This window comes from Protomyctophum bolini, assembly GCF_963924005.1.
Source record: "Protomyctophum bolini genome assembly, chromosome: 9".
NCBI lineage: Eukaryota > Metazoa > Chordata > Actinopteri > Myctophiformes > Myctophidae > Protomyctophum > Protomyctophum bolini.
The window spans coordinates 18,167,284-18,183,561 of NC_137870.1; the positions used below are offsets into that span (position 1 = coordinate 18,167,284).

General features: G+C 41.1%; 1 protein-coding gene across 1 annotated transcript in view; it reads left to right on the plus strand.

Moving 5' to 3' along the window:
- Positions 1 to 3,104: 3,104 nt before the first annotated feature.
- cntn5 (contactin 5) overlaps positions 3,105 to 16,278 on the plus strand; it is a 229,839-nt gene continuing 216,665 nt past the window's right edge. Inside the window, exon 1 of the mRNA XM_080772412.1 lies at positions 3,105 to 3,545. The gene's annotated coding sequence lies outside the window, so the exon portion shown is untranslated. The remainder of the gene's footprint in view (positions 3,546 to 16,278) is intronic.

A 16,278-nucleotide genomic window follows, 5' to 3' on the forward strand; every position in this document is an offset into this window, starting at 1 on the left:
ACTCATATTCATATTCATAATGTTTTGCCATTTTTGGTTCAATAGGCCCCTCTTGCAAATGTATATCCAATCAGAACTGATTATGAAAAGTCTGAATGATACAGAAACATAACTATTTGGTGTCATGTATTTTTTGTTATATGGCTTAAAAATAAATTTGAGTTAATGTGATGTTATTTCTAAATGTATTCTGTTTATGCCCAGTTACCGTAACACGGTAAAAGTCAAGGAGGAAGCCAATATACTACATCCTGTATTGTGAATGCAGGCTGAACAGAAAGTCTTAATTCATTGTTTACGTCTAGTAGCCTATATAATGAACAAATCGAAACCACACTGCATGGACTCAGTCATTCATTGAAGTGTGTAACTGCAGCCATGAACAGGAAAATCAATCAATCAATCAGACGGGTTACGATCCAATCCATGAATCCATTAATATCAACTTAAATTTGAGTGTTCCAGTTTGGTCTGTCTGCACATTTTTGTTGTTTTTCCTGTGTCCTAGTCGTATGAGTGCTCTGATTGGATGGAAGTAGACTATTTCAACCTGAAAATGTATTTTTTGTTTACTAAAGAGCTGTTTGTCAATAATGCTTAGGAGAATTGTTAAATTTGTTTGTTAAATGGTAGAATAATTGTTTAATGGTGTAGCCATGCGTTCAAGACTGGCTGCAAATGGACAGTAAGTAGCCTATACATTTTGGGTTACATTTTGCAGTGGTGGAAAAAAGTACTCAAATGTTTTACTTAAGTAAAAGTAAATACTGTAGATGTGTACCATGCACTCCGTTACAAGTATAGTCCCGTATTTAAAATGTAGGATACTCGAGTAGGCCTATCGGCATCAAAATAAGCTACTTATAGTACTAAAAGTAAAAGTACTCATATTGCAGAATGTCCCATTTCGTGGGACATTTCAAGTGCAAAATGTGTACACAATATTTTGAAAATAGCCAATCTACTAGCTGCTCATGCATTGTGAGCTTGTTGTAGATATGCTGTTTTCAGTTGGCCAAAATCTATAGGGTTGAAGTGGTTAATGTAACCTATATAGGCCTATGTTTTCTAATCAAAATATCCAAAGTATCTAGTATAGCTAAAGTTTTCAAATAGTTGTGCATGGTGGAATAAAAGTAAAACAAAATAGCTCTGCAGTGGAGTTGTAGAAAGTGCCCTCACACGGTGAGTAGGGAAAAGTGTAGAGAAGACCAGTGTACTCAGGAGTGGGCGGGGTTTAGTAATTTTCCCTAATTGGCGCACCTGGGGTGGGCCTAATTAGGCAGCCGAATACTCAGAGGGCAAACATTTGTGTGGAAAGTTCTTTGTTCCATTCAGTGCCGGTTCTAGGCCTTTCGAGGCCCTAGGCAACATATTATACAGAGCCCAAAATGTTTATAAACAAATCACAAATGTTTATAAACAAATCACAAATGTTTATAAACAAATCACAAATGTTTATAAACAAATACCAAAATGTTTATAAACAAATCCCAAATCCCTTGGTCCTACCCCCCCGACCATGAGACTTACTACAGGTAAACTGGTAGTGGTCCTACCCCCCCCCATGAGACTTACAAATCCCAAATGTTTATAAACAAATCCCAAATGTTTGTAAACAAATCCCAAATGTTTATAAACAAATCCCAAAATGTTTATAAATAAATCACAAATGTTTATAAACAAATCACAAATGTTTATAAACAAATACCAAAATGTTTATAAACAAATCCCAAATCCCTTGGTCCTACCCCCCCGACCAATCATTACGATGCATTAAGTAAGTTTCCCCCATTCTGCTTTAGATTGTCTGTTCCTTTACCTGTTTGCCATTAAGTTAACTATGAGTTTGTCATTTGTTTTAACTTCCTGTTGTACTTTGCTCCTGTTGTTTCCCTTGTGTATTCTCATTCCTCTGCTTATAGTTTAAAATCATCATTCCTAATCATCATCATTCATCACCATGTCAATCATCACCAGCACATCGTTTAATGCCATTGATGCCACAAAAAATATTAACTCTTAACTACCCAACTGGTTATACTCTGATCGGTATACTGATCGGTCTGAATATATATGTATATACATATGTCCAGCCCACAATACCTACTTCTTTCAGGAGTAGAAGTAAAAGTATTGACAATTGGAAATACTCAAGTAAAGTACAAATACCTCAAAATTGTTCTATTTCTCAACATGTCCAAATGGACCGTTGTGGGTCTGTAACTCTGAGAGATTAGCCTTCTAAATTAACCAGATGATAGCTGTATACAGCCTGCCTACACTACTACGCTCAGAGTTAAATTAACAATAGATGGGGTTCCCAAAGATAGATTAATATCGTTGCCGTTACACTCTCATACCTTGTAACTGTCCCTGAACGAGAGACAGTGGTTACAGGTATAAACTTCAATTATATAAAATATGGTTTTTATGATGATCATACTTGGATAAAAAGGTTGATTTCATTATGAATAAATAGAATTTAAGAATGGCAACAAATATGTCAAAGGTTTATATTACAAGGTAAAAATACACCCTTTGAAGGGAGTCACATGATCAGAGTTGTCATGTCATTCACATGACGTCACCTGTCAGTAAGGGTCAGAGGTTGAACGGACTTCCTGGAGAAAAGTTGTATGTTTTGGGAACGTCAGAGAGAGAGACGATATTAATCAATCTGCACATGGTTCAAAGGCGCACACGGTACATATTCTTTGTGATTTCATTGTGATGTGTTGTTGTGGATTGTTCAATATTTCTGTAATGTAGAACTATGGACTTTTGATCAATTGAATGCACATGTGTAAGGACTCAAAAACTGAACAAAATGTCATTGTTTCCTTATTATAGTTTTCACGGTGTCTTGGTCACTGGAGGAGTTGAAAGTCGCAATACAAATAAAACCAATATCAGACATCTGTATGATGCGTGGACATACTTGAACCTGTACAGCTATATACCTGGCTCTAAGGGTCCATCTGACCCCCTGTAGGCCCCGGACCAGACGTTGAGACGCCGTGTTGTGGGCTCCCCTCTGCTCCTGCATGGCTGATGGCGATGCTGAGCAGCGCCGCAGAGCCCAGGCAGCCACGGCGGAGAGAGGAGAGGAGAAAGACGAGGACCACATTGCCATCGCTGCTGCTCTTATAGATTCACCAACCGCTTTGAACAAGATAGCCTACGACTGAAATATCAACCACATCGGGGTTCTAAAATATAAACAAAAAGAAGTACAAACCCGAGGAGTGAAGTGGACATCAACATATCTTTAATATTTGTAATGACCCGCACAGCACAGCAATTGGCTGCGCTCATCTGGGATGTGTAGACCACAGTCTGTGCGGTTTGACCACATAGTGATATTGTTCTGAGACGCACGGGGCTCGCTGGATATAACCCCGTAAACTATACCTTTCCATTCCGCTATTCGGAGCGCGAGCAAGCGCGGCACCGAACGACCGGACCGGGGGTCCTCATTCCGGTGTGTGCGGAGATAAAGTGATCCTACGGAACGATCCCGTTCCCAGACGATCCTCTTTGCCGTGAGTACAAACTACACTTTTGGTCCATCTTAAGTGGTATCTCTTTTTTGGTTCTGTTTTTTTGACATGATGTCGCTGTGAGTGCACTAATATACGCGCAAGGCTGGTGCGACGGTGCAGGGTAAAGTTGTGTGTGGGCTCTTACTAGAAAACATCGTGATAAAACCATGCAGCAGCGCGCCACGAGGATAAATCTCAAGTATCACACTAGACTTGCTAAATGTAGGGCTTGTCTTTTGTTCCAACCGACCTCTGGTTGAAGTCTATATCCTATATTTCTGTGTTTATTCTACAAAACTTCGCTTTTGTCTTCAATACATTTGCACGTGCTCCTTTTCTCCATCGCTGTGGTTGTTTTGTGTCCTCATAAAGTAGCCTATAGGCTAATGATTTGGCACACATCACAGAGCAATGCTCTGTGATGTGTGCCAAATTACTGTATGCTCTGAGAGCATACAGTAATAATACAGTTTAATACGGCCAAGGAAAATCCCACATTGAACCGAGAGAGAGAGTGAGAGAGAGAGAGACAGAGAGACAGAGAGAGAGAGAGAGAGAGAGAGAGAGAGAGAGAGAGAGAGAGAGAGAGATTGAAACAGATTCTCTTCGAAACTCATACACTGGATGGATCATGTGACTGCGTTTGATAAAAGCTTAAAGATGGGGATATTAAGGAGGGGTAGCATCAGGTGATGAGTTGATCTATCAACTCATACAGATCGAGAGACATGTACCACTTTTCACAATTGTGTTGCTCCGTTCTGTTGAGGTTTAATGTTTGATGCAATGTCATTTCACGCAATGGTGGCGACAGCTGGGCAATTCGCTGCAGCTCCCGGGCTCAACACTTGTTTGATCTCATTGATTTTAAGACTGCTTTTAGGAGGATCAGCCATGGGAGCTGGGTGTGTTTCTGTGTTGGGAGTGATTGCGTCTGTCAAGCAACCTGTTCCAGTTCTTTCATAATCGTTGTCAGGCACAAACCTAATTTCAACTTAAATAAATAAATAAAATAAAATAAAATAAAATAAATCTTCGTAATTGAATGCATGTATGCATTTCACAGTCATAGGAAAATGGATGCAAATTACACAGTCTCTTGATACAAAATACATAAAAATCCTAGTGCAACAACACTGGCCTATATTTATGGAAAGTAAAAAACAAAAAGCATCCTGGATTTATAAATAACTAAACTTTCCAACCCCACCCATTCAGAGAGTGTCCATCATCCAATGTTATCTTTTGAAAACTGGCATTGTTTTGAACATCGTGTAACATGCTCATAGTTTACATCATCATAAAGATGAACCTTTCAGATCAACCTCTCATCTTTAATAGAACATACTAACTATTTGAACATAATGGAGGTATAAGGACAGTTGCAACTAAAGGCAGTTTCTTATAGGGTTTAATATCAGCAGAGGGTGAGAGGACTTTAATTTTCTATATTCAAGTTTTGTCCCAAATTATTGATCCACGGTCTCATAGGTGATATATGGTATCTGTGAAATGGGCATTTTAGCACTTTCAAAAGTGTCGGTAAATGACACATTCATGAGTGTGGAGCATACTGTATAGTGTATACTGTTTTTAAGTATGCAAAAGTGACACACTTTTAGCATTGTGTGTGTGTGGATTCTGAGCTTTTTTTCAGTCACCTTCAATAATCAGACATTGAAATTTAAATCGTTAAATGCTCTGCACACTAGTGACATTTCTGTGTACAAGTAGCAGCTGTGCAATGGGTTATCATGGTTTTTGTTGTTGTCGCTGTGCTGCAAATTTGTTTAGTTGCATTGCAGTGAAAGTTTAGCTAATTCAGCAGAGTCGTTCTTCAAATAGTGTTACTGGAAAATAACGTGTACACCCACTTTTTAGTCAATTCCATTATGTTTTGGTGATTAAATTATGACTACTACATATTGGTATTATTGGGAGCCTAGGTATCAGGGGCAAATACCAAGCTCTGCTGAGACAGCCGAAACAAAACAAAGCCCACTGTACACTGCAGTACATACTGTACTGTACACTAGGTACTAAATCGTGGTCCTGTACAGCCAACAATGGCGTCCTAGGACCATAACTGTTATCCAGGTATATCACTGAATGAGTACGGTTAAAACCTGTGTTATTAATAAGTTGTGTCAGTCGCCTGATTAAAAACATTTGCAATAATGTTTTTAGCATTTACATGGGACTCAGCAGTGGTAACTGGTAACATTAATTAGCCTGATGAGACATGGGGTAAATATAGTTTTGTAATGTGCAAGTGCAATTACTTCATCCAACTGCCCAACGTTGCCTGATTAGATTTATCGAGAATGTCTGAAAATTGTGCTGTGGAACAGGTAGCCTACACCAGGGGTTCCCAAAGTTGGGGTTGGGACCTCACATGGGGTTGTGGTACACTGACGGTGGGATCACACAATTACAATGTAAGAATGATTGCAATACATTTTAACCATGATTGTTACAAAACCACTTTAGCCCTAGGAATAATACGCACCAAACGTGCACAGTTATGTACATAAAATTACCTCCGGGGTTAGGTTGTGGTCGCGAGTAAATGGCAGCATTATTTTGCGGTCGTGGGCTGAAAAGTGTGGGAACCCATGGCCTACACGGTAAAATCGAGTGTACAATTTACAAAAAAGAGAGTGTACACATGTAACCAAATGGGCCCGGAATGTACACAGAGGATTTCTACTGTGCATAATAAAAGATGAAAGCTCGATCAAACGCTGCTCCACCTGTCTGTCAGGGGAATATGGAGGGATGGAATGAACAGCTGTGTCTGTTTGAATGGGGCAGAATGTGAGGTTATCCCTCATCATGCACACAGGACTCCAGAGATGAGCGTTTAACTCCGGAGTGTAGAAAGTAGAAACTGAACCTCGCGGGGGTTTGTGTACATAAAAAACGACCATTTGCTTGCAGCACATGTTTCAAGATTTTTTGCGAGCGCACCGGAGGAGCGTGAGATGCAAATGCAAATCGGCTGACCTTGATGCACAGGGAATATGTCTGTCAGTGGTGGTCAGTAATGAAGTACATTTGCTTGAGTACTGCTTAGTGCTTGATTATCTGTACTTTACTGCATTTGTGGATGCTTGCATCAATAGTAATACATTTTCAAAAAGACAAATATTGTACTTTTGACTCCACAACATTTCTTAGGAAATGTAGATCTGCTATTTTCACTATAATTGCTATTTTATCAATTATAGTATCTATGCTTTGAAGTACTGGGATTGAATAATTTGTCCACCACCACCACAGTATCCAATCACCCTCCGAGTCACAGTGATTATTGACGTCCAACACAGGGCAATTGGCCATTTACCATACAGCATTCCAGGCTGCATGGCGCTAATTGCAAGTGACAACAGCTAAGGCTCATCCTTGTGATGCCTAAGCAAATGTTTGTTTCTCTGCGGCGACAAAAGCGGAAAAAGAAACAGCGTGTCGCCAAATATAACGGTTCCCCAGGGAGCTCCCATTTACGCCCACCAATCTGTGACCGCTGAAGTGAAAACGGACACAAACGTCTGGAAGATCACGTTGAACTCCCAGTGCCCTGAAGCTTGAGAGATTCTCCCAGTGGGTGTGGAGATGCACATGGACACAGTCGTACATTATTGTAGGTTACACAGTCAAATAACGAATGTTCATCTTAACTCTGATCCAAAAGGGTTGGGATCCTTTTAGGATTTTAACGATTCAGATTCTATACGGTTCCCTTTAATGATTCCACTTTTTTTTTAAGCTTCATATCATTTTGATAAACATACAGTATTGCATACACATTATTATTATTACATTATTAGTTAGTGTCTCAGAGAAACTAGGATACCAGGCAAACATCAGGCCTATCATTTGCCAAATTCATCATCTAAAATAATCAGGGGTAGGCAACCTTAGGCACCAGTGCCAACATTGGCACAAAGGAGGGTGATCACTGGCACACTGGCATAAGTGTGTATTTTTGGTTTAAAATAAACAATTAAAAAAAATGTAGTCAAATGAAGTCCCTCACATTTGTATCCTGCATATTTGTATTCTGCACATTCTACATTCATTAAAAGTCTGAACTCTGACTGGGAGATAGGTGGGTTGTTGCTCTGATGTGAAAGAACTGATGTGAAAGAACTATTCTAGTCTGCAGTTCTGATTGCAATGGGAAGTGCATTCCATAGTTTTGGAGCCAGAAGGGAGAAGGGTTTGGGACGTGTGGAGCGTTGTCCCAGTGTTTTTAGTGAAGGTACTTCCAGCTTCCCTGCTTTGGCTGATCTGAGCGTGCGGGAGGGTTTGTAGGGTTCGATCAGACTTGCAAGATATGGGGGTACCATACCTTTGGTTGCTTTGAATGCCAGCATCAGCGTTTTGTACTCTGTGCAGCCAATGGTGGGAGCGGAGAAGGGGGAAGACGTGATCATTTTGACTGGTTAAAGACCAAGCTAGCTGCGGCAGAGCGGGCAGACTTAAGTGCGCATGGCGGTAGCCCAGTAAGGAGGGAGTAACAATAATCAAGTTGATATGTCTGGATAAGGAGCTGGGCTGACTCCTGGGTGAGGAAGGGTCTAATTCGTTGAATGTTAGAGTGTAAACCTACGGGATCGAGTGACCGATCAAGGTAGTTGACCGATGTGCTGACCATCTTGATGGCGGCACACCTGTGATGGACAGGTGCTGCCTTGAAGTTGCTTTTCCTGTTATGTAGTTTTATTTTATTTATATATTTATTTTTCCCCACAAAAAGGGAAGCTCAGCTAGCGCTAGAAGCTGTTGGATAAGAAAACGAAGTCCCCCAGGAACCTAGAAGCTTTTGGATGAGAAAACAAAGTCCCCTAGAAACCATCTGACAAGTTAATTCATATAATTGCATAGAAACATCTGCCTTAAGAAAGACTGACTTCAAGCTGCGCTACCCTTCCCCAAGACCCCCTCTCCGCTGTCACTGTTATGAATTACTTTGTTTTGATGTAAAATGAATCAAACAGACACACTCGAGTCCCTCTGAGGCTGTCACATTACAGTGTGTGCAAACTGGAAAATATGATTTCATTTCGGTGTGTTCAGTTACACCCCCTAAAATGTTTAGCAGCCTCAATGCGCTTATTTTCCCAAATATCTCTATTATTGGAGAATAAAGCCACTGACATGACTAATGTCTTATACCACCCTTTTGTGTAGTTGGCAGAACCAAGCTTGGCTTATTTATGAGTCAAACTCATAATAATCAAATGCTGTTTTCTATGTTGAAATAATATACATAAGGAAGTAAGCCTTGATGAGTCATATAGGGCCATAGGCAGAGCCTATCTCCTGTTTCTGTAGCGTGAGGCAGCCGCAGCTTGAAGTCATGACGTCAGTACTGTATGTGACATAGACAGATTCACCCCCAATCCAACCCTTGATGCTGAGTGCCAAGTGGACTTACCTTATCCACAAGGCCACATTGTCGCCTGTTAAAGATAATGCAGTTAGTTCCTTTATCTTATCGTTGATGCTATATTGTGTTACCTTTTACCTTCAAGAAAGTACGGTATTCTGCAGAAACCTGCAGGTCATTTATTTAATTGACTGGGCTGGTATTAACCAGCAAGGGAGGGGAAATGTAAAAGGTTATTAATTGGATGCTTAAAATTAGACAGTAGCCCATGTCCCAGAATGGTGTTTGAAAACAAGAATATAGGCCTATAGCCTATTGTTTTAATATAGCCCAGAATCCCACTCTGCCCTTAGGGAAGAGTGGAATTGCAATGGGGTCGGTAGTTAAGATCAAGCTATTCAAGTGGACCGGGTACCCGACCAATGACAGATTTCTGGTTACGCATTTCGGGGGAGCCCTAGACCAGTGCCTCTCAAACGTTTTCTTCATGTTGCGACACATTGTGCAATTTTTATTTAACTCTTGCCTATAATTACATGCCCAACATATAGACAGAGATTCCGGTTTGAAAGTGGTTTTAAAATTGGGACATGCTAATATACTGATTGACAAATTAGTAAAACAGTTCTGGGTGATGAATAATAAACCCATGTTGCACTGTACAGTAGTATACTACTGTACAATTAACAAAAAAAACTTCAAGTTGTATTAGTGATATGTTCTGTGCAGAATAGGTGATAGGAGATGTGATTTGTCTGTGGTGGTACTTTGTCACCGAGGCAAACGGTGAGTGTTTTGCAGGGCCGTGCGAGATGATGATGCGATGGTGGTGAGCCATGGCCCCCGGGATGGAGTGTTTTTCAGGAGACAGCCACTGATTTCATGTGACAGTGCGAGGGGGTCTTATCTACCAGGGCCATGATCAAGTATCGCACTCTTTGACTTTTTTTATTTTTTATCTCCCAAACGTCTAACAAGCCCTCACGCCCGGAAAGATGAGCGAGATGGCAGTGTAATAGTGTGTCGGTGTGCAGTTTCACGGCGAGTCACAGAACTCGGCGCTCAGTGCTCTGCATCACACTGATCGGCCAGAGGAAAGATAAGCCTTGATTACAGGCTCACCTCTTCATCTGCATGTTCAACACCAGGGCCGTCATTTGGGGTTGCAGGGGTTGGCAACTGGCCTGGGGCTGGCAAACCCCCTAACTCTTACATTTAACCCACAAAAGGGTATTTTATTAATATTCCCTTCACTGAATTATTTTTTGTAGATTTTAGATTGACACAGACACGTAATTCTTTTCCTTTCTACAACCATATATTCATCACTTTAATGTACACTTTTATGTACAACAAAAAAGAAAGAAAGAAAAAAATATATATTTTTACTGTGAGCTTGTAGATCTGATATTTGTGTTCACTTTTTGCCACCCTCCATTTTTTATGACGGGGCACTCTGCTCAGTACTCCTTTTCAGCTGATCTTTACGAGTTGTTGAATGTCAGATTTACATGCCGCCCTACGACGGAGTCGCGCACCGGAAATGAATGTATACGCTCTGTGTGCTATTTTTCAGAGTATATCAGGCTCAAGTGGAAGCGATGGTGTGTCTGTGGTTCTGTACTCCGATAAGGGGTTGAGCTGTCGGAAGCAAACAGCCTTTGAATTAGTCGCAGGGCACGATTGCAGCTGTTGGCATAATTCTTCTAAGGTGCGTTTAAATCATGTTCAATTATTTGCTTTGTTAAATTAGATTATATTTTACGAATACTTGAATTTTTATGATCCACCATTTGAAAAGAATGACTGCACTGTACTACACTGTCTAAATGGTTTGCAGGGGAAAAAATACATCATTCTGTTATTAAAATAAATAAATATATATCCTTTATTTACCCAGGGTAGTAGCTGAGCACAGGTGCTCATTTTCAGCAACGCCCTGCACCTGGGAGCTGACCAGTAAAACCACAGTCTTATACTGTTGGACACTAAGCAGCTCCAGGAGGAGCAGTTGGGGGTTCAGTGCCTTGCTCAAGGGCACTTCAGCGGTGTTGGGTGAGTGATGACAATCACTTCCCCACCCAGATTTTTCCTGCCCGTCCGGAGGCAGAAAGATGCTAGCCTACTCTTACCGACTGCCTCTCACGGTCACAGCCAGTGAATTGGTCCAAAAAGTCTAGCATTTTATTTTAGAAATGAGTAGTAGAGATTAGAGAATGATTGATATGAAACAGGAAAATTAGTCTTGTCTCTCATCTTTAAATTTGAGAGGAATTTGATTAATTCTGGACTAAACACACAAAAAAACAACAAACTGATATTGCATTTCCCAGTAGAAGTTGAAAGCCACCTTGGATAATTATTGACCCTGGACACTGTATGATAGTATAGACATTATGGACACACGTTCCAGACCCTAAACTTGATTGGTTCACAATCCTGACTGCAGTGTTGTGGTTTGTAAAGCCTCTTTTGGCATACAGAATGACTGAAAACAGTAGACCGAAAACTTGCAAAATAAATACATTGATTGTAGCCAGCACCTCACTTAATTATTTTCAGCAGATGAGCGGTGTTTTCTTTTACATTAAAGCCTCTTTTGTAAAAGGTGTTATGAAAATCCATACACATGTGACTATCGCTGCTCGCCACTTACATAGGCTAGTACAAACACAAGGCACAGAAAATGTAAAGCTCATTTATGGGAGCTTTGATAACACTGTCACTGTGAACTCTATTGTTCACTTGATTATGTTTGACAGCAGACAAAACTAACCAATATCAAGGAAGAATGGCAGAAAAGCAGAGTCATTACATTTTTCATACTCTGGTATTTAGCCTAAAAAAGCGACAAGGCCCTTTGTTCTGTGCTTGCAGAGAATATTTTCCTCTTAAGCCTCATCTGACTGCCTGACTGTCATGGTTAACAATCCTCTTAGTTGGCATATGAATGTCAAATTACTGCTTAACCTCAAGTAAAACACAGTCACACATTGAGTACCTTTTAAAAAAAATAACAAATGAACAAATTACATCCGTCTCTCAGTTGAGGCTTAAAGCCCAGCAGTTTTCTGTTTTAATGAATAGGCTTTTTATTTTCACCTAGTGTGCCAAGCTTTTGCTCTAATTTTCATAACTAATTGCAACCATGGGTCGCAGATAACTATGAAAACCTGCGAAACCTGTCGCTCCGTCAGTCACGCTATGCCTTGTGACATCATGCCTCCTAACACGTCACGCCTCGTAACATGCCACGCCACCATATATGGCCGTCAGTCCATCACACTCGTGACACGCTCCAAATATGGCAGTATCCATATATGAAGATCACGTCACTGACCTCATCAAACCCTGCAACTCTACATCTGGCCTCAAACCCAGATCCCACCCCACCCGCCCTTCCTCTTCGATGTCTCCCTTTTGACTAATACCTGTCCATTCAAACTCCACCTTTAGGGCGAGATTGCTTCTTGCCCTCAGGGCGTCTTACTGGTATTTAGAAGTTTTAAACAATGTTTAAGCCAGCCCAGAACTCTAGTAGCCTGGCTCCAGCCCTGAATAGCTAGGCTATTAAAACAAATATGATGCGATTCAGAATAATTAATAATGAAGTGAAACGAAATTTAGACTGAGAGTTGGCCGACGTTGGCAAAACACTTTTCTGTAGATTACTCGAAGGCCTACACATTTTATCCATACATCAATTTGGTATACACTATCTCCATAGTCCTGTGATCAACAACACGTCCGCTTCCCCATTGGCTAAGTCCAGCATACTCTCCCATTGGCTGATGTTGCTGTGCTAGTTGGCTTTCTCATTGGCTAAACCTGTGTGTGTGTGTGTGTGTGTGTGTGTGTGTGTGTGTGTGTGTGTGTGTGTGTGTGTGTGTGTGTGTGTGTGTGTGTGTGTGTGTGTGTGTGTGTGTGTGTGTGTGTGTGTGTGTGTGTGTGTGTGTGTGTGTCTTTTGTAAGCCTGGGTTTCACTCCAAAGCCATGAGAACTTAGTGGCTGCATACAGTACAAGAGGAAATTGTGAACTTTGTATTTCTTGTTATGATACTATGAAACCAGCGAAAATATGTCTGACACAATAGTTCCACCATAGAGAATTTTGCTTTCCTACCTAAACTACTGCACTGAAACTGACACAGAGGCCGTTATAGTATAGTGGACCCCCTGCAGATAACAGGTAATTAATAGATTTAATCAATTCTTGTTTTTCCTATTCCAGCCAGCTCTTTACAGTGTCCGTCCGGTAACTCGTGGTCTCTCCTCTGTCTCTTTCTTGAAGGAGACAATGCATTAAAGCTGATGTTGGGCATTCTAGAGTCACCTTGCCCACAGTACTAAGTTCCAGTTGCTGTGTTTCGCTCTGTCCTTAGAGGTGAACGTGCAAGGCGATCTGTCAGATTGCTGCTGACATTTTGGGCAACAAAGGGCTGCTGTGCTCAGCTCTGTCTGGTTGTATTGTGACGAATTCTGTATTATTCTCACTGCCTTTTGATGCCTCGATCCTGGTCCAAACACCCTCTGTGCCGAGTTCGAGGTAAACTGATTACGGTTCACAACAGGAAATGAAAATGAAATGCTTATGCTGTCTATGGGAATGCAGTTTTTAGAATCGTAATACCTCTGTTCTCTAAACGATATGATGCCCGGTTACAAAATGTATGTTTTGGTTGAATTAAATAACACACATAGCGACAATTCACTTCCGGTTTCCGAGGGAAAGGTGTCCACCATTTAAAATGAATGGATGGCACTGCTGGATTACACATTTCAGACAGTCGGCGGTAAATTAGTAAGTAAGTAAAACGTGTGTACTTTTTCCACGTACTGACACAGATTCGGCCATGCAATACTGCATCTTGAACACACTGTAGCTATTTTAGCGTTAATGCTGTTAATGTCATTAAAACAGTAACGATCTTAATTATGAAGGTTAAACGATCTGAATAATTGAAGCTGTGTTGGCTCAACCTCGCTGTGCGAGTAAGAAGGCATTGATGTGGAAAAGCCATAACTTATAAATCTACAGTGGTTGGCGGTTTCTTTTTTCCCCATTGTTTTATTGAACGCAATTGTGAACAATAGCCAATTCAGATATACCGTATCCATTATTTTACCATTGGTCAATCATAGGATACACTGCAGCTCTGGTCAGGAGATGTCTTATGAACTCTGCATTGAACCCATTAACTAGGGGTGCTCCGATCACGTTTCTTTGGGGCAGATCCCGATCACTGATTTATTTTTTCATGATCCACCAATATTGATACCGATACCGATCTATTTTACGTCCCATGACGTGATGAAGATACTGTAAAAACCTAACCTAACCTTCCGAAACCTAACCTTCCGAAAACCTTTAATTCTTATTAAAAACTAAAATAATTGTGTTGCTACATGTATATCAACAACTAACTAATGAGGCACAGAGGTGGCATCCAGATTGAACCTTGAAAGGTATATTACAACGTACTGTCCACCCCTATGCTCTGGTACGCTGTTCCTCACACGGACAAGCAGTGTGGAAGAAAGGCTCTATCCATTGTGTGTTTGTTGGAAGCTTACCTGGATGGCTCATATCATGTGCATAGGGTGGTTGGTGGTCTGGCGTATCCTAAATAAATAATAAATATTCAAATATATTTTTACACAATCAAATCTTTTATGGTCATGATTCACCAGGAGTCTGGATTGGTTGCAGTTTTAAAACAATTATTATAAATATTTTTATATATAGTTAATCTCTATAGGGAAAAAATATAATGGGCTTTTGATGCACAGCACACCATACTGTACATGCACAGTAGGATACTTATTAAACATAATATTGTTATTGGATATGCACTGTGCAAATGTATAGATACAGTATTTGTACAAAATATAGGCCTATTAATTTGTGATAGCCTTGGTGAGTGGGAGGCAGAACTGCAGCTGAGCAAAAATATCTGCCCACTTGTAAACTAAACATAACCCAAAAACAAATAGAGAGAGAGGGGGGGGGGGGGGGAGGCTTGCTTCATGACACAGAAGCCATCCACTCTTAAGGAGTGATCTTGCTCAGGTGGACACGCACCGCACATTGTGTGATGGCTGCAAGCGTGTTCTGTATTTAATTCCGTAGCAGCCGGCGTAGAAAATCCACTCACACAGATACGTTTAGGAAAATGGCAGCTTCTCCTAGCACAGTGTGTTCTTTGGCGACACGGACGTAGGACTGTCCAAGAAAACTGAAATCATTGTATAGTAGTTGCAGTTACACGCCCCATTCTACAGCCAAGTCTGTCAGCTCCTGATCCACTTTCCCTGTCGGTAATGGTCCCATTCATGTTTACCCATTCACACACAGACCATCAACCTGCTCCTCAGAAGCAGTTAAGTAAGGATGCGGTGTCTTGCTCAAGGACACCTCAACATGAAGTCAGCCAGGGTTCGAACCAGGAACCTTCTGGTTCCCAAATGGCCATACCTCCACAGCCAGTGGCAGTGTGCATCTCTCCCTGAACTCACTACTGAAAGGATCCTGTGCTCTGTTCCATCCCTTCCTATCTACCACAGTGGACACAAGAGAAAACAAAGCAAATTATACTGTAGTAATGATGGGTAAATGAGATGCAAGACTGTGTTGGTTGAGCCAAAAGATGCTGATGCTACCAGTGTTAATGAGCGAGCACGCACGCGCGCATGTATAAGCATCAGAAGCCAGCCAACTAAACGGAGCTAAGCAGAGACAAAAAGATCACACCCGTGTGAAGTGAGTGGCGCTCTTATAATCATACAGTACATCATCATATATCATCTCATTCTGGCCAATCACAATTTCCGTCCTCACAAAAAGCCAAAATCAGCCAATCCTCTTATTATCATACAATACAACAGCAGCAACGGGCGTAGCTTAAGAGGTCCAAGTATTGTATCTGTCCAAGTATTGTGCGCAATGTCTGACAACTCTCTACCAGCCACAATCGTTATGCAATGCTCGACCATGTTGGCACATCTCCCACCAAGTCACGCCGGCCAATCACTTTTCCGTCTTCACTTTTGTCTTCAATGTTTGTGTGTACACAAACCCGGAAAGCTTGGCATGCGCCCCTCAATTATGATAAAACTAATTAATACCTTTGAGATGACAGAAGATGACATGTCCAAATGACTGTGCACAAGCACATATTTTCTCACGTCTCTTTTCAAGCAAGCAATGTAACACCTTTTATCTGAGATGCGAGAGAACCACCTGACCTTGCAGTAGAAAGAGCAGGTGTTGGTGTTTCAAGGTCCTGGCGTAAGGGCAGCGGACAAATCAGAGTGTGCCTCAGCGAGAGATTTCGTTTC